Raw genomic sequence first — 25,743 nt, 5'->3', positions numbered from 1 at the left:
GCCATAGGAGTGGATGCACTTGAACAATCTTGCATTCCAAATTTCTTCAACAAATTTCTGGTGTACTTAGATTGACAAATAAAAGTTCCTTCTTCATTCTGCTTGACTTGAAGGCCCAGAAAATAGCTGAGTTCTCCCATCATACTCATTTTATATCTTGACTGCATCAGCTTGGCTAACTTTTTACAAAGTCTGTCATTTGGAGAACCAAAAATGATATCATCAACATATATCTGCACCAAAAGTAAGTCTTTTCCATGGTTGAGATAAAACATTGTTTTGTCAATAGTCCCTCTGTTAAATCCACTTTCCAGAAGAAACTGAGCTAGTCTCTCATACCATGCTCTTGGAGCTTGCTTAAGGTCATAAAGTACTTTGTTAAGTCTGTAGACATGACTAGGAAATTTTACATCTACAAAACCTAGAGGTTGTTTAACATATACTTCCTCTTCCAATTCTCCATTGAGAAAAGCACTTTTCACATCCATTTGAAAGACTGTAAACTTTTTGTGAGCAGCATAAGCCAAAAATATTCAGGGGATCTTCCAATACTCAATTCTGAAATTCAAAATCTAATTTCTCAAATTTCTTCGTCATTCAATCAAACACTTGAATCTGATTCACAAGTGTTTCCAACATCATGTGACTTGGTTCACAAAACTGTGCTCACCACCCAGGACCCAAATTTAGTTGGTGAGAGGCTATATGTTGGGGTAGACTTTGATGACACCAACACAAACATAAGGGTTTCATTAGTTTTTACTAAATACCCTATGGTAGTTTTAAATGCACCTTCATGTGCAAATCAACCTTCACAGGTTGTAAGGTTTAAGGGTAGTACTCCTGAGGGGAAGCTATCTAAATCCTCTCTAATTCAATTGGAGGTTCCTCTTGTAGGAACAACTTCCCTCAAAACCCTAGCTGAAATTGCTCTCACAATTGAAGCTAGGAGTTTAATTTCCAATGATCCTTCTATAGGGGAGGCAAGTTTATCACATTCAAGTGACACTGCTTTGAAAGAAGTACAAGGGTTTGAGGCTAAGGTACATGACAGTAACCAAGTCAACTCCCCTCCAATTCCATTGGAGGTTCCCACGACAAGTGGAGAACAACAAACTGTCATAACCACAGTTCTACCTATGAGTCAAACTGTGACATCTGTCACATGTGGTTCTATTGAGTCTCTACCCTCCACCTCAAATCCAAATGATCAATCATCCACTTCTAATCTTACTCAACCTCAACCTCATTTGATCTCCCAGTGGCTGCAGGAAGTAGAAGCTCAACCAACAACTATCAATGATCTTTTAGTTGGTCAATTGTCTGGACTTGCTCAAATTTCACAACAACTTCTCACCTCAGACATGTCTAATCAAGATTACCAAGCTATCATGCTTTCCTATCAGACAGAGGTTCAAGAACAGAATGCCAAAATTGTAAATGAAGCTGAATAAGATGGAAATTGTGATGCCTGGCTAGACAAAGACTTTAGTTTAGAGATGGATGCAGTGTTAGCAAGCTTCAGGGAGGAGTACTTGACCATACTTGGGAGTAATGCCAAATCTCCAACTCCACAAGAAGTCTATGATGCAGTCACTGAGGTCTACAAATATCAACTTAAAGCTTTTCATCTCTTTGGTAAAGCTCCAAAACTGCAATTGACTGATCATCAAGAAAAAAATAAGGAAATTGGTCATGGACAAGATGGATAAGATCATTCCTTCTCAGGTGGAAATCAAGCAAAATTTTTCTAGATTTACTGATCAAATGGCCAAGTTTTATTTATCATCTATAGACAAGAGCATCAAGAATCTCAGGGAATCTTTCATAGCCTTGAAGTTGTCCAGTAACAGATCACTAATCATAATGACATCAGGGTCAAACTGGATCAACTCCATCAGGCTAGATATGAACATCCGCTCTTTTGATGGAAGGAAATAGGGAAGCTGTACAAGCTACTTTTGGGACTTCAACCTCTTCTAGTTCTCAACCACCATTATCTACATCATCAAATCTCCAACTTCAATCGCTACAACAACAAGTTTCAACTCAACAAGCCTCTAATGATGCACTCACAGCTCAGGTTCAAGCTCTCACTTCTCTAGTCCAGAGTTAACAGAATGACATCAACATCGTGGTAGACTCCCACAAACATCTTCAAATGCAGAACTTAGTTCATTTGGGACCTATCATGGGTGCCTTGAATGTTCCTTTACCTGCTCTCCCTGAAGCTGTGAGGCCAGAAATTCCCACTGCACTACTCATGTCTGCCAACAAGACTAAGGGGGAGATGGAAGCTAGGATTCAACAGTCCAAGGAAGATGCTAAATCTACACAATATCAAGAGGATGGAAAATCTACTACTCACTCTGGTCAAAGTTCTATGCAATTAAAACTCTCTCAAAGTGTCAGTAAAGACAGGCTCCAGAAAGCTGCAGAAGGACCCTGTCAAGCTAAGGAGTTCAATGAGCTACTGAAAGTTCTAAGAGTCTCTCTGGCCAATAAATACATTACTTACAAGAGAGCTTTTTCCAACAAAATCAATTTCTTGAGAGTGGATATAGTGAAAGTTGACAACTTTTTGGAGAAAAGAATAGTAGCCAATGTCAATGACTGTGGCTTGGACAAATGTCTCCAGGTGTCTCTCTCAAATCTACAAAGAATGAGAGCATCTGAGCTAGATGTGATAATTGACAGAGTTAATCCAGTATTTCCAGAGGAGACCTAACTGCTTAGAGAACTCAAGCAAGCTCATATAGTTGTTTTTCCTAAAGCCTATCTTCATCCAAGCAAGGGGTGGCCTACATCTGTTCACAAACTAAAAGTGCAAGTTCTTCACAGTTCCAAAGAATTGTGTAAGAGGAAATGTGAGATTGATAATGACCCTTGAAACTGATCTAAAGTCCAAAAGGAACAAGAAAATTGAAGATGAGGAGATGATCAGAATCTTGGGAAAATATCTTTAAAATACTGATACCATGTTGCCAAACTCACAATTCAACTTAAAAGATGACAAGGATGATGATGAACAGAAGCATGATGAGCAAAAAACCTTCTGGATCAAATCCAAGTCATTCTTCTAAAGCAGCTGGTAGCAAAGTAGAAGAAAAAAAGATAGATGACAAGAAAAGAGGAGATGAAAGAAGAAGGAAGAAGAAGGAAGATGACGAAGGCTAAAAAAAATGTCTAGTAAATTCATATCCAACATGCTCAAGCCACTAAACCTACAAGCTCAAACATTCAACTACCCTTGACCTCTAAGCCTAAACTTCTGTATAAACAAACTTCAAACACTCTACTTAAAATACCAATCACCTCCAACCAAACCTCTCTTAGAAATCTGAAACCTACCTTCATTCAAGCCACCTACCAAAATTCATTTCAAATATGTTGGGAGAAAACCGAAGAATCTGCATGTTGAAGAAAGAGCTATCTGGAATTGTTTTGATCAAACTGATTTTCTGCCACTAAATTAGTGCATCACAGATGATGACTACTTTTAACAATTAGCTGAATAAATGGTCAAAGTTTGGGTTGTATCATTGAAGGAAGTCAAAATCTATTATCAAGATGGATCCTACACTTTACTTGGTAGGAATTTAAAGGATACATTCTCAATCATAGAAATCAAAAGGGTGATTAGCTTGATGAAGGGGAAGGACACTAGTACAAGATCATGGAGGGATGTGTTTTGTGTATGGTTAAAAGTAAGGGATGAAAGAAGAAGAAAAGCAAAGGATGAAAAGGAAGAAAGGTATATGAAGTATGCAGCAGAAATTGCCATGTTTGAACAATGATCAAATGAGCTAAAGGCAAAGGGGATGACCAGGATTTCTAAGGATGGGCATTTTCTGAACATTAACGTTGAAAGATTCTCAAGATTCAGAGTTGGTTACTTGATTGGTTATTCATTGGATGATTGGCTCAAGCTTGTGGAAGCTCTAAGAGGGACTGAAATCTTTGAAAAACTTCAAGTGCTAGTAAATCTCAAGGACCTTATTAGAAAGGAGCCATACTATGAAAACTTCATGTAATGAATGTACTTATCAAATTCATGTAATCACTTAATGTATAAAAGTTGTATTTTTATTCTGTCAATTTTTATGTAATCTTTTATTATTCATTGTAACTTGGGGTTAGTCTTGTTACCAGGCATGAATTTGTGATAAGCAATCGTCTCACAAATTGAGGGAGATTGTTGTGCAAAACATGACTGTACTATAACAAGACTAAGTCATGTTGACAACCCTAAGAATTAGTTGTATGATAATCTAAATTTTTATTTTGTACTGTATTACTTGAGTCTGTAAAAATGTCAAAGATCAGATTTGAGTATTTTCTGTAAACAGTCTCAAGCCTTAGAATAAACTCTGGAAGAAGATCATGCCTCAGAGAAATTATGAAGAAGTTTGGAATAAATCTGTTTTAGGAAAAATGTTCTAAGTCAAGATATCTACAAGTCACAGATCTAATCATATAGAGAAGTCATTCGAGAACTCTAGAATGACTTATCGAGAAGTCCAATATAGCTTATAGAGAAGTCTCAGAGATATCGATAAGCCAAATGAAGACATGAAGATTGGAGATATCGACAAGTCATTTCTGTATTAGAGAACTCAAAGATATCAACAAGTTAGAATGAAGATATGAAGATTGGATATATCGACAAGTCAATTTTCTCATTAGAGATCTCAGAGATATCGACAAGTCAAAATGCCTATAGAGATCTGAGAGATATCGACAAGTCATTTCTACATGCAGAGTTTTAGAGATCTCAAGAAACTAAGTTTACTTATAGAGAACTTAGAGACCTCAACAAGTCAAAGACACTTATAGAGAACTAAGAGATCTCGATAATCCATTATACTTATCGAGATGTCAGTTCTCTATAGATCGAACTGGAGATCTCGATATGAACCTCAAGTACAGAATACAGACAAGTTAAATATTCTAGATTATCAATCAACAAACGATCTAATCACTTAGATTGAAAAGTCTACAAAAGCAGCTTGAAGAGTGCAAGATCAAAGGCCAAGATTAACTGACAAAGGAAAGTCATAGACCTACACGATTTACAAAGATACACTAAGCCAGAAATGGAAAGCTTAAGAGATAACTTAAAGTAGGGTTTAGTACATCTTATTGCATGTTGTGTAAACCTGTGTTTACTAATCTATAAATTAAACACTGGTCCTTTATTTTTAGGTTTATAAAAAAAACAGATCTAGTTTTTCTCGTACTCTCTGAAGGAAGAAGCTGAGTTCTTTACTTAAAAAGAACCCAGGATTTGTAGCAAAATACTAGCTTGATTTTAATACAAAATTAAGTGAATTTTGAATTATTGTATGCACCATTTTATTTTAGCTAACATAATATTATTGCATTTCTAATCTACTTTGTTAACCAAGCAAAAAACATTCAAAAAGCATTAAAAATGTCTAAAACACATTCACCCCCTTCTTTATTGTATTCATCACTGTTCTTGTGCAAAAATATGAGCAATTTGATGCCAAGGCTGATGAGTCAATTAATGACATATATGATAGATTTCTGACACTGTTGAATGATATATCATTGGTTGGAAAAGAATATGAAAGAGAAGATTAGAGCTCTTCCAGAAGATTGGCATACTCAGGCCTCAATAATCAGGAATCAATATGATCTTGATTCTCTGAATCTGGATAAAGTGTATGGGATGCTGAAAACTCATAACTTGGAGATACATCAAAGGAAGAATAGAAAAAGTCAAAAGATGAAAGATGTGGCTCTTAATGCTGAGACTCAAAAAGGCAAGGAAAAGATGAGTGAAGGTGAAGGAGAAGGAACATTGTGGATGAGTCAGATACTTATGATGTTTCAGATCCTTACACAAATACTGACGAGGATTCTAAGATTGATATGGATGATCCTCAAGTGGTTGAAATGGTTACAATACTTGTGAAAGGGTTCATAAGGATGAGGTTTGTAAAACCACAGAGAAAAAGTGGTTTCAACAGAAGGTTCTCTGGTCGAGGCAAAAACAGGTTCAGAAAGAGTGATCGTCAGTACAACAAGGAATGGAAGTTTGACAAGACCAAGGTGATATGTTACAACTGTAATGAAAGGGGACATCTGGCTAATGAGTGCCCCAAAACAACTGGAAAAGCTTTGGTCACAACAAACTCCAACAGAGACTGGATGGATTCATCAGGAACTGACAATGATGATGAATGCTATGCACTCATGGAAACTCATGGAGATGATGCCTCTGGAACCAATAAGGTACCTTCAGTTATATTTCCCATTGATATTGATAATTTTTCTGAATTAAAAACTTTCTTATGCTCTTTGCATGTTACTTTTAAAAGTAAGACTATTGAATGTGATAGTTTGATTGCTGATAATAAGAGGCTTAAAGAAAGAAATAATTTCTTAGAAGCTGAGTTAGTTATCATGTATGAGAATGAAAAGGCATGTGAGAAGGCATAATGTAATGAAACTCAAATAAACATCAGGTATGTCAGACTAGAGAAAGTTCTTGAAAATGAAATAGAGGTGTTTAGAACATGGATGACCTCAGGAAAGAAAGTTCATGATTTCATTAGTGATAAAAGCTGGAAATTGAAAGAGATGTGTCCTAAGTCCAATCATGTATGATGATTTAGGAATAACTTTTATGTAATCTGTTTTGATTTCATTGATATTAATAAAAGACTTGTCTTGGTTTTATTGCGGGCTTTATCTATTTAAGTGTTTAAATAAGATATACCATAGTTTAGAGTAAAGCTTTTTATGGATTGTGATGAGATCATAATAATGAGACCTAAAGGATGATAACTCTAAACTTAAATAGTTCATGGTCGTAGGATTACTAAATGGTAATTAATAATCCGCAAAGATCGGTACATACTATGTTTGCTTCATTATGAAGGATGTCTATTTTCATAGACATTTGTGTGGTGACACTATAGCTAATATGTAGGTGCTTATTATAGAATAAGTTCACTGAACATGACTCACACAGCTGAACAACTGATGGAGTTCACTCATGTGTCAGCAGTTGTTCACATAGTGATAGTTGTACAAGTATCCTTAGACTTGAGGTCATCATAGTCATCTTGTGTACACTGAACTATGCTTTGGTTTAGTTCTTAGTCTCAAGGGACAATTATAAGGGCTCTACTGGGTATAGGAATTTGTACACTAAGATAGTGTATGATCAATAAAGGATCTACCCCTTCCAGTGTAGGAAGAGAATGTTCAATGCCGATCCACTTATGTTAGTTCAGGAATCTCTGGCCAGAGTGAATGAAATTAGAAAGGAGTTTCTAATTTACATTAAATAGAACTAAACATAGTGAATGGGAAAGCAAGTGATTAAATAAGATAGGCTTGACACAAGTTCCATGCCTTGTATTTAATCGTGACATCGCAGGATAGAAGGAATTAATTGTACGGTAACTAATCACTGAATAGGTTCTTGGTATTCTAAGCAGTGAATTCGTATTATCCGGATAGTCGCGATATGCTGAGAAGTATCCCTCACGATGTATAATAAATATGATTAATTAATTAATCATATTTAATGAATTAGAGAATTTATATAAATAATGATAAAATAGTTTTATTATTATTTATTTCTACTACCGGCTTAATATTGAACCTACAGGGTCACACCATAAAAGAGAATGATTTAATGGTGGAGGAATTAATTAATAATGGCTGATAATTATTTATTTATGAAATAAATAATTAATTGGCAAATTTAATAATTGATTAAATGAGATTTAATTGATTATAAATTAATTAAGAAAAGGTTCTTAATATTATTAATTAAGAATTTAATTTTTGAAAATTAAATCAAGTAAGAGAATTATTTCTAAAGAGTTTAGAAAAAGGATTAATAATTAAAAGGTGTTTTAATTATTAGTGAGAATAATAAAGGGTTAATAATAATAATATTTTATGGGAAAATTTTCAGCTGAATATTTTGCCTATAAATATACTATTATAGACCCTATTTTTGCCTCAACCAAAAAGATTTACAAAACCCTAATTCTCTCCATCTCCTCCTCCTCCTTCATTACATCGTTTTCTTGGTGGATACCGGTGGAGTACTTCACACTTGAGGAGCAGCTGCTAAGGATCTCCGTTCATCATTTTTGGATCGCCATTAAAGACCTCCATCATTCCATTAACGTAAAGCTTCTTAAGGTAAACATACTGAACTACGAATTAAATATTATTTTTCGCATGGATCCTGCAGAGGGTTTCGGTTTTTTTTAAGATTTAAATTTATGTTTTCGCTGCGTTTATGTGCTAAAAACCCTTCAATGGCATCAGAGCTACTTGCGAAAAGTTTTTAATTCGTTTATGTGTTTAACTGTTTTCGATATATGAGCATGTACATGATTCGCCATGATTTGATGTTGATATAATATGCTTATATATGTATGGTTTTGAATATATGATATTCATGTGAGTTGTATAATCATAAGATGATTATGTAATTTGTATATATACTGATATATACATGATTTATATTTGTTCTAATTATGAGAATCATATTAGATACGGATTCTGAACTGGCTGCTGCAGATTTGCTGAAATCTGGGTCTGGTATCCGATTTACGCAAACGAATACCCTATTCCATAGGTAAACGAGCGTCTGAACAAAACTGATAGCTAAATCTATCAACGACTCGTTTGTAAGGCGTTTGACGTCGTTTACTGCCCGTAAACAGTGATTCTTGTTTTTCTGATTTGATTCTGATTTTTCTGATTTTTGTCATATTTTCTTTTTAATGATTAGATCATGGATAATATGATACGTTAAGATCAGATTATGTGTTTTAACATGCTTTTATGTGTTGTATGAGCATGGTGGATGGTTATGGCCTTTCGACCTTAGTGTAATGGTTTTGGTTTTGGTTTTAAATACGACTTACATGTCGTCAATCTTTGTAATCATAAATCTCGAATGTAACTCGAGTTATTCTTGTAAGTTCATTAGATTAGTTTTACTTTCAATCATGTAATGTAATTGAAGACTCAAGAAATCTATCCAATGGAGGTGATACAAAGAAGAAGACGAGGCATACAAGAAGTCTAAACAAAGAAGAAGACTTATGTAATAAGTAGTTGTATTTATTTCCATCACCATATTAGATTGACCTTGATCTTTATCATGAGCTTGATAAAGATCACATAGGATTGGGCCATAACCAAACACATTTACTTTATTGCACTTTACATTTATTTGTTTATTTAATTTTATATATGAGATATATGCCTATGTTTACCATGCGATGAAAGATTTAGGTGAACTTAAATCAATATAAGGCATGCTCTAGAAAATCTAGAATAGGAATCGTTTCTTGCCTTAACAATAAATATTATGAATACGATCATGAGATTCTTGTGTTTATGAAACACGTAATTGAATATGAATTTTCAATATTGAGAGAAAGGATGATTCTGTTAACAACAGATTTTTATCTATAAGAAAGGGTTATTAAGTGACGCCTCTTGACAATGCTCCACCCGATCTGGGAATCATCTGATTATCGATTATTGATTTGAAATATTTAATTTAAAAGGAAGAATCTCTTTATAATATGATTATGATTGTAACGTAATATAATCCCTCTAAAATTAAAAAATATCAAGTAGTAATTGGCCAATGACACAACGGGCTTGTGTCGGTCATAGCCTTCCAACATGGTAGAAAGTGGTTCTTATTTTTAAATCATTGTCGTTTCGTGCTACAGCCGAGGGCTTTGATTTTGAAATAAGAAATATGTACATTGAATTAGAATCCAAATGTCGGTACGTGCTACAGCCGTGGGCCATTGGAGACTGATTCAATTGTATGAAATGTTGGGTTATACTTGACTTAGAATATTGAGTTTGTCGTACCACAGCCGTGACTCAATTATTCAAGAGGCTAAACTTATATTAAGGAATAACATAAGATGTAATTGACAAGAGTTATCTGCCTATTGAACATCACATGACGTTTCGTGGCACCGCCGAGGTTGTGTGATGGAATGTAGGATCCCTATTCCTACTAGCATTATGAATGCTTAATTTTCACTTAGGGGGTTGAAAAAATTAGATAAACTAGTGGGAGACACTTATGAATAAAGACCCGATTTATATAGTGTCTTGAAATGAAATTGAATATTTGCTAAGTGTTGTTATGTGTTCATCATTTACAGATTTACTATATTCGTTATGTCTTCTGCACTATCACTCCGGAGTATACTAGATGCTCACAAGTTGACTGGTCCTAATTTTGTTGACTGGCTTCGAAACTTGAGAATTGTTCTCAGGGTTGAGAAGCTGGAATATGTGCTTGACTCACCTAAGCCTACTGAACCTGCCAGCGATGCACATAATGATGAACATGTTGTGTATTGTAAGTGGATAGATGATGCAAATGTTGCTCAATGCATCATGCTAGCTTCAATGAACATTGAACTACAGAAGCAACATGAGCATATGGATGCTCACACTATCCTTATGCATCTACAAGAGTTGTATGATGTGGCAGGGAGGACAGCTCGATATGAGATATCGAAGGAACTGTTCGGTTATAGGATGTCTGAGGGATCATCTGTAAATGACCATGTACTTAAGATGATCAATTTGATTGAACGTCTTAGATAACTTGGTTTTGCCATGGATGGGGAGCTGAGCCAAGACTTGGTCTTACAATCACTTCCGAGTTCGTTCTCGCAGTATGTTGTGAACTTTCACAAGAATAAGCTGGATGTCAGACTGCCTGAACTCCACAACATGTTGAAGACTGCGGAATCGAATTTCCCCCCTAAGAAGAGTTCTGTTCTTCTAATTGGTGAAGGTTCCAATCCTAAGAAAAGGAAGAAGAACCCTTCCAAGAAGAAGAAAGTAGGTGAGAAAAAGCCGGTTCCACCAAAAGCTGAAGACCCCAAGAGCAAAGCTGTTTGCTTTCACTGTAACAAGGTGGGGCACTGGAAGAGGAACTGCAAGGTTTACCTTGCAGAACTGAAGAAGAAGAAGGGTAGTGAGACTACCGCTTCTGATTCATGTATGTTCATGATCAAAGTTAATATGTCACTAAGTCAAATTTCTACTTGGGTATTAGATACCGCCTGTGGTTCTCATATTTACAATTCGTTGCAGGGACTAAGGAGAAGTAGGACTTTTGAAGAAGAGGAGGTGATTCTATGGATGGGAAATGGAGCAAGAGTTGCTGCTGAAGCTGTAGGATCATTTCATTTACATATGCCTACGGGCAAGACTATTATTCTAAATAATTGTTATTTTGTTCCCTCGATTGTGAGGAATATTATTTCTATTCCATGTTAGACTTGGCTGGATTTTCGTTTGTTATTCAGAATAATAAATGTTCAATTCTTTGAAATAACGTTCTTTATGGAAGTTGTATTTTAAACAATGGTCTGTATATATATGACGTAGAGCATAATTTACTATAAATTGAACATACTAATAAAAGAAAAAGGGATGATGAAAATCTCACTTTCTTGTGGCACTGCGGACTTGGTCATATTAGTGAAAATAGACTGCGGACATTGCATAAGGAAGGGTTACTTGACCCCTTTGATTTTGAATCATATCCTACATGCGAGTCTTGTCTATTGGGTAAAATGACCAAATTTCCATTTAGTGGACATGGAGAGAGGGCTACAGATTTTCTAGGATTGGTACACACAGATGTATGTGGACCAATGTCTACGCAAGCCATGGGTGGATTTTCATACTTCATTGCTTTCATAGATGATCGATCTAGATTCAGATATGTGTATTTGATGAAACACAAGTATGAAGCCTTTGAAAAGTTCAAAAATATAAATATGAAGTGGAGAAACAAACCAAACATAGTATTATAACTCTTCGATCAGATCGAGGTGGTGAATACTTGAATGGAGAGTTTCTAGCTTATCTCAAAGAAAATGGTATAGTCTCCCAGTGGACTCCTCCATATACTCCACAGTTGAATGGGGTATCTGAAAGGAGAAATTGAACTTTGTTAGACATGGTTCGGTCCATGATGAGCTATGCGAATCTTCCAGTATTCCTGTGGGGTCCAACCTCAACATATTTACTGAATAAGGTGCCTTCCAAATTTGTTTCTCAAACTCCATATGAGATATGGAAAGAAAGGAAACCGAGTCTTAAACACGTTAAGATTTGGGGATGTCCAGCTTATGTCAAGAAAGTTGACCCAGATAAGCTGGAATCTCAATCTGTAAAATGTAATTTTGTGGGATATCCTAAAGAGACTTTAGGGTATTACTTTTACACCGATCATCGGGTGTTTGTCTCCAGACATGCTACCTTCTTGGAAAAGCAGTTTATCCTTGAAGGAAACAGTGGGAGCAAAATTGAACTTAATGAAGTTCAAGAAGCACAAACTACTACATATCAGGTGGAAACACCTGTTCAAACTGAACAACCTTCTGTGGAACAACCCATTCGTAGGTCAGGGAGAGTGTCTCGCCAACCTGAGAAGTATTATGGCCTTGTCATTGAGAATGACAATGAGTTGTCAATCATTGATGATAACGACCCTGTGACCTATAATGAGGCTATGAGTAGTGTTGACTCAGAGAAATGGCATAGTGCCATGAAATCCGAAATGGAATCTATGTATACCAACCAAGTATGGACTCTGGTTGAGGCGCCTGAAGTTGTTAAGCCTATTGGGTGCAAGTGGGTCTACAAAAAAAAGATTGGAGCAGATGGGCAGGTGGAGACCTATAAGGCCAGGCTCGTGCCAAAAGGATTCAGACAAAGGCACGAGATTGACTTTGATGAAACTTTTTTGCATGTAGACCTGTTAAAATCAATTCGGATTTTGCTTGCAATTGCTGCTTACTACGACTATGAGATCTGGAAAATGGACGTGAAAACGGCCTTCCTCAATGGGAAACTTGAAGAGGAAGTGTATATGACACAGCTAGAGGGTTTTCTTTCCAAGGGAAATGAACACCTAGTGTGTAAGCTGCTGCGAACAATATATGGTTTAAAGCAAGCTTCTCGTAGATGGAACATCAGTTTTGATGAGACAATCAAAGAGTTTGGTTTTATCAAAAACATAGATGAACCATGTGTCTACAAAAAGGTTAGTGGGAGCGCGATAACATTTCTTGTATTGTATTGAAAGAGGAGACGTCAAGAGAGTTGACACACATAACAACGTAGCAGACCCACTCACAAAGCCACTTTCTCAAAGTCACTTTGATCGTCATAAAGATAAGATGGGTATTAGATACCAGAGTGATTGGCTTTAGTAAAAGTGGGAGATTGAAAGAGATGTGTCCTAAGTCCAATCATGTATGATGATTTTGTTGGGAACCACGGACTTAGGGTGTTACTACGTTTTACGATAAAGATTACGAAAAGAGGATTACCTTGTTTATGGTTGATTCCACGCTTTTCTATTGTATTCCCAAATTCCCTTGAGCGAAGTGTGGCCTCCGTCTTCTCAAGTTATCCTCTCTTCTTGCTCCTTGGTGGCTACAATATGTTTTCACACAATCCCAAGCAAGAAGAGAATAAGAATATATATAGGCTACAATAGGGACCATGAATAATTAGGTTGGGCCTTCTAATTACATCTTGAGCCTAGCCTAATGTAATTAAATATTAATTCAATCCACTAAAGAATTAATATTTGCACTACCTTTCCTAATACCGTAATTTAATTAATTCGGTTCCAATATTATTTGCTTATTAAATTCCCCATGTTTAAAATATCATATGTCCATTAATTAAATAAATTACTGATAATTTATTTAATTAAAATCTTTTATCCTTGATCATCCACTCAACCTTTATTTAATTATGCCAATATAAATTCCACTTGCAGGGTTTCACATAATTAAATCTTTTTGAGCTTTCAAGGGGACATCATTAACCCGAATATTATCAGGACATGGATTCCTTCAATAAATAATATCCACCATGTATATAATTCCATCACCCAAAATGTAGTGATATAATTCAAAAGAATTATTTTATATATAAATCAAAGCATGTAAATAATATACACGTGTCAATTACTATTTCCGGATTAAGAACCTAAGCATTAATAATAACATAGAATCTTAGTTCTCCTTCTTAATCAGTATTAAGGGAACGATTCTAAATTTGATCATGTTCAATATACACAAAATATACTAGTATTATTTATTAGTCAATGTAAACTAATCTAAATAATACTACAGCCATACCAGTGGATTGTCCAACACCACCTGTGCTGTGAACCTTATTATATTATATAACCGTATTTAACAATCTAATATTCTGTATCCCATTTGATACTAGATTGTTCACAATATATAATATTAGACAACATGTAAACATTCAAATGATTCTCAAATAAACTGGCCAGAAATAAATGTACATACTTCAAATAAATATTTTCAGTATACACTAACAATCTCCCACTTATACTCAAAATATTCTATGTGTACATCAGTGTTTATTTAATCCACTATTACATAAAAATCTATGTGTCCATCCATCTGACTCCTATCGCTTCCACATGCTTGTCAAAAACCTTAGTTGGCAAGCTCTTTGTGAAAGGATCTGCTCGGTTGTCTTCTGATGATATGTGAGCCACAACTATATCCCCTCACTTTACGATTCCTCGTATGAGATGATACTTACGTTCAATATGTTTAGCTGCTTTGTGGTCTCGCGGTTCCTTTGAATTTGCCACAGCACCAGTGTTATCACAATACACTGTCAAGCTCCTAGGCAAATTAGGTACCACATTTAAGTCCAAAAGGAAGTTCCTGAACCATACAGCCTCCTTGGTAGCCTCAGAGGCCGCCACGTATTCGGCCTCCATGGTGGAGTCTGCAATGCATTTCTGCTTTACACTCCTCCATATAACGGCTCCACCTCCCAAAGTAAAAATATATCCCGAGGTTGATTTCCTCTTATCCCTATCTGATTGGAAATCTGAATCAGTATTTCCCAAAGAAAATAGATCTGAGGCCTTGTAAATTAACATATACTTCTTAGTCCTTCTCAGGTACTTGAGTATAGTTTTTACTGCACTCCAATGTTCCTGACCTGGGTTCGACTGATATCTACTAACCATGCCTACAGCAAAGCAGATGTCAGGCCTCGTATATAACATAGCATACATTAAACTTCCACATGCTGAAGCATAAGGAACTGCTTTCATGCTCTCTATATCCTTAGGTGTCGAAGGACACTGCTTCTTAGATAGAGCAACTCCATGCTTAAAAGGTAAAAAACCTTTCTTGGAGTTCTGCATGTTAAAACGAGCTAATACTTCATCAATGTAGGGCTCTTGAGATAAAGCCAACATCCTTTTCTTGTGATCCCTTATAACTTTGATCCCAAGGATGTATGCCGCTTCACCTAAGTCCTTCATGTCAAATTGTTTGAAAAACCATGCCTTTACTGATGACAACATCTCAACATTGTTTCCAATGAGTAAAATATCATCTACATATAGTACTAGAAAAACCACTGCATTACCTTCACTTCTCTTATACATGCACGATTCGCTTGGACTTTGATCAAATCCATATGACTGGACTGCCTGATCAAAATGAATATTCCAGTCTCTAAAAGCTTGTTTAAGTTCATAAATAGACCTCTTAAGCTTACATACCAGATGCTCTTGGCCTTCCTTAATGAATCCTTTCGGTTGCTGCATATAGATGGTTACATCAAGACTTCCATTAAGAAAAGCTATCTTGACATCCATTTGCCAAATCTCATAATCGAGATGAGCTGCTATAGATAAAAGAATACGGATTGACTTAAGCATGACTACCGGTAAAAAGGTTTCCTCATAATCGATACCTTCTTTCTGAGTATACCCTTTCGCAACAAGTCTTGCTTTCCAGGCTTTCACCTTTTTATCTAATCCCCTCTTTTTCTTGTAGATCCACTTACATCCAATAGGTTTTATACCTTTGGGTGGTTCCACGAGCTCCCAGACCTGATTAGAATACATTGATTCTATCTCAGATTCCATCGCCTTTTGCCAAAGATCTGCATCTTTGTCTTGTACTGCCTCTTCGTATGTACGGGGATCATCATCATGTTCACCAGGGACCAAGTCTGAAGACTCTCCCAAAAACATGAATCTATTAGGCTGTTGAATAACCCTCCCACTACGATGAAGCATTGGTGCGGTATTAGTGACAGGTTGTACATTATGTTGTAGTTGTTCTACTTGTACTACAGCTTCATGGGTATTATTTGTCCCTCCCACTAGTTCCTCTAAAACGACACTACTCATGGGTTTGTGATTCATTATATAGTCCTCCTCCAAGAATCTTGCATTGGTGCTAACAATGACATCCCGATTCTTCGGACTATAAAAATAAATATCCTTTCGTTCCCATGGGGTAGCCTACAAACAACTTTACTTTTGTACGAGATTCTAACTTAGTCGCGTTCTTGTTCAGCACATGTGCTGGACAACCCCATATTCGAATATGTCTTAGACTCGGTTTATCCCCGGTCCATAATTCTAAGGAGGTTTTAGGAACCGACTTAGAAGGTACTAAGTTCAGAAGATAAGCTGCTGTCTCTAAGGCGTGTCCCCAAAATAACTTGAGTAAATCCGAATAACTCATCATCGATCTAACACTCTCTAAAAGAGTCCGGTTCCTTCTCTCTGCTACACCGTTCTGCTGGGGTGTGCCTGGTGCAGTTAACTGGGATTCTATCCCATTTTCTGATAAATATTCCCTAAATTCTCCAAGCAAGTATTCGCCACCACGATCTGATCGTAGTGACTTGATACTTTTATTAAGTCGCTTCTCCGTTTTAGCTTTGTACTCTTTGAACTAATCAAAGCACTCAGACTTACGGCGCAACAAATAAATGTACCCATATCTAGAATAATCATCAATGAAAGTGACGAAATATTCATAACCACCTCTTGCTTGGATATTCATGGGTCCACATAAATCAGAGTGAACCAATTCTAATACTTGTTTGGCTCTATTCCCCTTTGCATTGAAAGGCCTATTAGTCATTTTACATTCCAAGCAGGATTCACAAACTGGAAATGGCTCCACTGCCAATGAGCTTAAAGGCCCGTCTACTACCAGTCTTTGAATCCTCCTCAAGTTAATATGACCTAATCTCAAGTGCCAAAGATATGTTTGGTTCAAACTAGAAGGTTCCTTTCTTTTAGTAGAGTTAGAAGATGTGTTGTTCAATTCCCTAAATTGCAGTTGCAGTGCAGGTTGACTAGGTTTAATTATATACAAATTGTCTCAATGTACCAGAACATATAATTCGTTTATTCATCATAATAGAAACATTACGATCCAAACAAACATTATAACCATCCAAAGCAAGTTTAGAAACCGAAATTAAATTCCTTCTAAAAGAAGGTACATAAAGACAATTGTTCAAAACCAAAATCCTATCAGAACCATTTGATAAATGAATAACTCCAACTGCAACTACTGCTACTTTCGTAGCATCTCCCATGAACACGTATATCTCACCATCTCTAAGCATTCTGGATAGCTGGAACCCCTGCATAGAATTACAAACATGATCAGTGGCTCCTGTATCTACACACCAAGTGCTCGTAGATATAGCCACTATAAATGTTTCTGTAACTAGAGAAAGAGACATACCAGTATTGTTTATCTTCTTAGGAAGAGGACAATCCTGTTTCCAGTGACCTGACTGTTTGCATCTGAAACACTTTTCCTTAGGCTTTTTCACACCACCCTGAACTCCCACTGCCTTCACAGCTTTCTGTGTCTGAGCCTTTTTCTTCTTCTTAATACCTTTCAGCTTAGAGGAAGAACCTTTCTCAGCCACATACACTTGAACACTCTGCCGAAATAATCCTTCAGCTGCCTGAAGTTCTGTTAGCAGTTCCGCGAGACTATACTGCCTCTTGTTCATGTTGTAATTCAAGCGGAACTGCTCAAAACTCTTGGACAAGCTCATAAGGATAATGTCAATCTGGGTTTCCCCGTCAAGTTCAGCACCAAGGATCTCTATCTCATTCAGATGCGGCATCATCTTGAGAACATGATCCCTTACAGGTGTGCATTCAGCCATCTGAGTGTTCATTAAAGCCTTTATGGCTACTTGCCTAGCAGCCCTATTCTGATCTCCAAAAAGTTCCTTGAGATTAAAGAGCATATCCGAAGCAGTGGCCATAGACTGATGCTGATGCTGCAAAACACCCGACATTGCTGCCATAATTTAATATTGCGATATCTCATCAGCCTTAATCTACCATTTATAATACTCTTTCTCATCTTCAGGAGTATCAACAGCAGGCTGTTCAGGCTTGGGTTCATAAGTGCAAAACTTGTACTCCTCAATAGTCAACACAATGTCCAAATTTCGTTTCCATTCAATATAGTTAGGTCCGGTAAGTTTGTTATCCTTAAGTATGGTGAATAGTGGATTAAAGCCCATTTTATCCTGGGAATCATGCATAAAAACATCACATAACTAAGGGTGCATTAATTATTAAGATCTAAATTATTAAAATTTAATGTACTAACATCTAAATACCATAAGCTTCTGGTACGCCACGATGTGTGACATGTATACCACCTAATTTTATTTAAATGTTACTTCGGTCATATTACTAAACAATATGCCACATTGGGGTGGACTATATTATTTTTCATAGCTAAGTGTATACCATCATCAAATCTTAAATTATTCGAAATCTATGGAACTTGGTACGCCACGATGGTTGGCGTGTATACCTTCCAATATTTGTAATTTTTCCTTGAATAGAATACTTCAATTCAATATTCATCAATGGTTTGATTTCCAGGTAGTGGAGGAGTCACATCGGTCTCGCTTAAAACCCACAGCCATACAAGTTCGATGAACCCGTTTTTGACAAAATCGCCCCAAATCAGAAATAAAGAAAATCCATATTTATTCATTTCAAAATTTATTAATTTAAGAAGTTTGTTCTAGTAATTTCTATAACATTCTAGACACCATAAATTACATGCCACGATGGGTGACGTATATATAATTTATATTCGTCTTTATGTTAAATTACCTACAACCAATAATGGAGACCATAGGATTTAATTTCATATTAATTCCCTCTCCCACTTAGAATTTTTTTTTATTAAAATTGAGGAATTTTAAAATTAAATGGGGCCCTATGTTGTTATAATTATGTCTAATCATGCATTCAAAATACACACATAATTTTAGCAACATATAACATTTAATTAAAGCAATAAATAAATTTTATGTCCATGTCATCCTAATTAAGTTAAACATGCAATTTTAGAACAATTACACACATAATTAATGACACACATAATTAATAAATTAAAGCAATAATTAAAATTTAATGGAAAAAATTAAAATAAATTTTCCACTATTATGGCCCTTGAAAAAAAATCCAGCTCTCAAAAAAAATCTGCCCCAAGCGCGTCCCGACGCCCCCAGCAGCCCCAGCAGCCCCAGCTGCCCCAGCAGCCCCAGCAGCCCCAGCAGTCCCAGCTGCCGCAGCGGCCCCAGCAGCCCCAGCTGCCGCAGCGGCCGCAGCGCGCGCGCCTGTTGCTTTTCTGTGAGTTTTGTTTTGATTTTGTTCGATCCAAACATCAACAACAGCCCCTTGTAATCGCACAGCGGAACAAAAAACTACCGAAATTGATTTCCGATCACACATAACTTGTTACAAAATACCCGGAACAATTACAAAAAAATAGATCTAATACAAAACTAATTTTGTAAAATCTATTCTAACACGATCAACCCTCGTGTAAATTACAACCACGATTAAACCACGTGGAAACCAAAACAAAAATTAACCACGATTAAACCACGTGGGATCCAAACACATAATTAAAATATACATGGCCATAATAGTGGATTAACAACCTGCATCAAAACCAATACAAGCAAAACACTATATACACGCATATATAATTACGACATGGACATTATATCATAAAATGTAGAACCCATTACCAGGCTCTTGATACCAATTGTTGGGAACCACGGACTTAGGGTGTTACTACGTTTTACGATAAAGATTACGAAAAGAGGATTACCTTGTTAATGGTTGATTCCACGCTCTTCTAGTGTATTCCCAAATTCCCTTGAGGGAAGTGTGGCCTCCGTCTTCTCAAGTTATCCTCTCTTCTTGCTCCTTGGTGGCTACAATATGTTTTCACACAATCCCAAGTAAGAAGAGAATAAGAATATATATAGGCTACAATAGGGACCATAAATAATTAGGTTGGGCCTTCTAATTACATCTTGAGCCTAGCCCAATGTAATTAAATATTAATTCAATCCACTAAAGAATTAATATTTGCACTACCTTTCCTAATACCGTAATTTAATTAATTCGGTTCCAATATTATTTTCTTATTAAATTCCCCATGTTTAAAATATCATATGTCCATTAATTAAATAAATTACTGATAATTTATTTAATTAATATCTTTTATCCTTGATCATCCACTCAACCTTTATTTAATTATGCCAGAATAAATTCCACCTGCAGGGTTTCACATAATTAAATCTTTTTGAGCTTTCAAGGAGACATCATTAACCCGAATATTATCAGGATATGGATTCCTTCAATAAATAATATCCACCATGTATATAATTCCATCACCCAAAATGTAGTGATATAATTCAAAAGAATTATTTCATATATAAATCAAAGCATGTAAATAATATACACGTGTCAATTACTATTTCCGAATTAAGAACCTAAGCATTAATAATAACATAGAATCTTAGTTCTCCTTCTTAATTAATATTAAGGGAACGATTCTAAATTTGATCATGTTCAATATACACAAAGTATACTAGTATTATTTATTAGTCAATATAAACTAATCTAAATAATACTACAGCCATACCAGTGGATTGTCCAACACCACCTGTGTTGTGAACCTTATTATATTATATAACCGTATTTAACAATCTAATATTCTGTATCCCATTTGATACTAGATTATTCACAATATATAATATTAGACAACATGTAAACATTCAAATGATTCTCAAATAAACTGGCCAGAAATAAATGTACATACTTCGAATAAATATTTTCAGTATACAATAACAGATTTAGGAATAACTTTTATGTAATCTGTTTTGATTTCATTGATATTAATAAAAGACTTGTTTTGGTTTTATTGCGGGTTTTATCTATTTAAGTGTTTAAATAAGATATACCATAGTTTAGAGTAAAGTTTTTTATGGATTGTGATGAGATCATAATAATGAGACCTAAAAGATGATAACTCTAAACTTAAATAGTTCCTGGTCGTAGGATTACTAACTGGTAATTAATAATCCGCAAAGATCGGTACATACTATGCTTGCTTCATTATGAATGATGTTTATTCTCATAGACATTTGTGTGGTGACACTATAACTAGTATGTAGGTGCTTATTATAGAATAAGTTCACTGAACATAACTCACACAGCTGAACAACTGATGGAGTTCACTCACGTGTCAGCAGTTGTTCACATAGTGATAGTTGTACAAGTATCCTTAGACTTGAGGTCATCATAGTCATCTTGTGTACACTGAACTATGCTTTGGTTTAGTTCTTAGTCTCAAGGGACAATTATAAGGGCTCTACTGGGTATAGGAATTTGTACACGAAGATAGTGTATGATTAATAAAGGATCTACCCCTTCCAGTGTAGGAAGAGAATGTTCAATGCTAATCCACTTCTGTTAGTTCAGGAATCTCTGGCCAGAGTGAATAAATTAGAAAGGAGTTTCTAATTTACATTAAATAGAATTAAGCATAGTGAATGGGAAAGCAAGTGATTAAATAAGATAGGCTTGACACAAGTTCCATGCCTTGTATTTAATCGTGACATTGCAGGGTAGAAGGAATTAATTGTACGGTAACTACTCACTGAATAGGTTCTTGGTATTCTAAGCAGTGAATTCGTATTATCCGGATAGTCGCGATATGCTGAGAAGTATCCCTCACGATGTAGAATAAATATTATTAATTAATTAATCATATTTAATGAATTAGAGAATTTATATAAATAATGATAAAATAGTTTTATTATTATTTATTTCTACTACCGGCTTAATATTGAACCTACAGGGTCACACCATAAAAGAGAATGATTTAATGGTGGAGGAATTAATTAATAATGGCTGATAATTATTTATTTATGAAATAAATAATTAATTGGCAAATTTAATAATTGATTAAATAAGATTTAATTGATTATAAATTAATTAAGAAAAGGTTCTTAATATTATTAATTAAGAATTTAATTTTTGGAAATTAAATCAAGTGAGAGAATTATTTCTAAAGAGTTTAGAAAAAGGATTAATAATTAAAACACCTTTTAATTACTATTATAGACCATATTTTTGCCTCAACCAAAAAGATTTACAAAACCCTAATTCTCTCCATCTCCTCCTCCTTCATTACATCGTTTTCTTGGTGGATACCGGTGGAGTGCTTCACACTTGAGGAGCAGCTGCTAAGGATCTCCGTTCATCGTTTTTGGATCGCCATTAAAGATCTCCATTTTTCCATTAACGTAAAGCTTCTTAAGGTAAACATACTGAACTACGAATTAAATATTATTTTTCGCATGGATCCTACGGAGGGTTTCGGTTTTTTTTAAGATTTAAATTTACGTTTTTGCTGCGTTTATGTGCTAAAAACCCTTCAGAAAGAATGTCTAGGTTATAAAAAATTTACTGATAGGAATATCAATAAATCCATCAATAACACTACTCCAGTTAAGTTTGTTGGAACTGATGAAAATGGATTTGAGTCTGTCTATGAATTTAGTTCTACCTCTAAGAATAATGCTGAAAAAAAGCTGAACCTAGAGTCCCTGCTAAAAAGAAAGAAGATCCTAAAATGCAAGAAAAGAACAGTGAAAATATCCGACTTCTCTCTAAGAGTCAGTTAGACAAGAAGATATGTGAGGTAACTTCTAAGGCTCCCGAACCTAGGTCTAAAAGAGGTAGAAATGGAAAACAAGGAATAAACAAGGAAAATAACTATAAGTACATTCCTAATGCTCCTAGGAAAGATTGTTTTAACTGTGGTAATACTAATCATATTGCTATTGATTGCAGGAAGCCTAAAACCAAAGTTTCTAAAATTTCTTAGTTTGATATTTGTGACACCCTCCAAACCCGGGTCAGAAGTTTGGGGTTCACACACACACACATAATATATAAATTTGTATATAAAATATTATATGCAATGACCCTTCTTTGCACAACCACGGATCGCAACAGGTTAAATTATAAAAATAAGCCACAACCTTATCTTTTGTTACATCATACTAAAACCCAACTAGTTTAACTTACAACTGATAATGATATCAATATTACAATTCTGCATAACTCATCTATAATATAAAGATCCCGCTAGCTTGATCCAACTCAACCTGGATCCTAGCTCGCACACTGGACTGGGAATCCTCGTTACCAACAATTTCCTTTTTCAACTATAGAATAACATAAAAAATTTGCAAGAGTAAGCTAACTAGCTCAGCAAGTCATAGTAGTGATAACCGAGGTTAAATAATGACCAATTGAAATGATTCAGAAGAATTAAGATTCTTGATAAGCAATGATTAGAACTGGATATTCACTTCCATTTTTAAAAATCAAGGTTAGGCTGTTGATCAGTCATGCACTAACCCCGAGCAAAGCACACACCTCTGTTCTCTATACTGGATCCAAGGCACGCATTGGCCTAATATGACCACGAATCTGGTATGACCACGAATCTGGTCCACATTTATAAAACCATCCAATTCTAAAACAATTCAATATGATAATCATTGTAATTCAATAAAAATAGATGTTAGGTCACACAACACTGTAGAAGGGGGTTGAATACAGTGTAGAATACAATCAAATAGATTTAAAGCGCAAGTAACAGAAAATAGATGTATTCGATATAACAAACTCTGTTACAATGGAACTGTTCTCTCTCAGTGATGAACAAATATCACGAGAGTTGCTAGGTTACAATATATGATCTTCTTGATGATCGTAACTCTTATAGAGTAAACCTATGTCTGTGTTTATATAGACACACAGTTACAAGATAACTTCTAGTTGATATAGAATATAATTCTGTCTCCTAAAATATATCAACCACATATCTTATATAATTCTTCTAGTCCTTGAACTCTTTCCATGCATATCTTATTCCGTATTAGTTTCGATCTTCTTTCCTGTAAATCAGCTTCCTTCCTTAACTGTTAGTCCTCCAGTACTTAAGTTCTGATATCCATCTTCTGAAATTATCTTCTGTTACGACCGGCATTTTGTGTAATATTATTTTGTGAACTCTGTATAATATTAGAGCTGATTATAAATATACTTAATGATTGTACGTTTGTGTGAATGGAAATTTCTGCATTATAAATTGCTTTATGTAGAATATAAATTTTTCAAAGCAAGAGTTTTATTAATTGCCCTTATTTTTGATTTATAAGGAATATTCTATACCTTGAAAAATTTTCTTTTATAAATTATTTTATTTACAAATTTCAAAAGTGATCTCATAAAATTTCTAAAAATCCAAGTTATTTTATGGTATAAATTTTATAATTTTTCAACTTTTATTTTATTTTATAAAAATAAATCTTTGAAAATTAGTTGATTAGTAATTATCAAATTACATGGTTACCCTTGCATGCAAATACTCTTCCATTCAACTAAGGGGCAAAGAAGGCATTTCCAACCCCACTTACTTTCATTCTACTAGCCAAGTTACCACTTTGTCCTTGCATGCAAATCTACCTAACTTTAGCTAGAAGGTTACTCTTGTCATTTCCTAAATCCACTCACTTGTGGTCAAATCAAAAGCATAAAAACCAAGCAAATGTGATGATCACTCCACTTTCACTCCACCATTCCACCCCCTCCTTTCTCCTCCCTCCCCTCTCGGCCCTCCTCCCTCTCGGCTCTTTTGGCCGATCTCCACACCCCCTCTTTTCTTTCATTTTTCATTCAAGCTTCTATCTCCCATTCAAGTAAATGTTACTTCCTACATTTTGATCATATATAATCCAAAGAGTTTTGAGTGAAAAGTTTAAGTTTTGAGCTTGCATGTCAAAGTTTTAGTTGAAACTCAAAGTTCAATTTTGATTCTCATGGATTTAAGGTTGTATTTTGAGGGAACTACAAGGAATGGTGTAATGCCAAGTCATGAGAATGAGGCTCTTGATTTCAAATGGTCATTTCCCTTCCATTTCATTCAGCCATGACCTTGAGGGAGCCGAATGAATGGTTCTTAAGGTTGTTTTGTTTCCTTGTTTCATTCCTATGTGTTTTTGGTGGTGATAACATGGCCATGACCTTGAGGGAGCCGAATTAATGGTTCTTAAGGTTCTTTTGTTTCCTTGTTTCATTCCTATGTGTTTTTGGTGGTGATAACATGAATTTTGTAGCAAAAACTTGATAAAACCCTTTACATGCTAAGTGATCATTTAGTTATAGCTTATGATAGGCTTGCATGTTGATTTTTATGATAAAATTTATTTTGGAAACCATATTGTTTTAGTTTGAATATTCGAAGGCATGCATGCATGTAAACCACTCATGTTTTTCGAAAGTTTTTGATCATTTGGATTGATTTTGTTAGTAAGCCTTAATTTCAGTAAGGTTAAGATATTAATCTTGATTTGTACTCCTTCATATGTGATGTTAATTCGTATATATTTATAAAGAAGATATAACTTATCATTTTCAAAAACTTGATGACT

The sequence above is a fragment of the Apium graveolens genome, chromosome 5 (assembly GCF_009905375.1).
Source record: "Apium graveolens cultivar Ventura chromosome 5, ASM990537v1, whole genome shotgun sequence".
Taxonomy (NCBI): Eukaryota; Viridiplantae; Streptophyta; class Magnoliopsida; order Apiales; family Apiaceae; genus Apium; species Apium graveolens.
The sequence above is the reverse complement of the archived record's forward strand: the minus strand, read 5'-3'. Positions refer to the sequence as shown.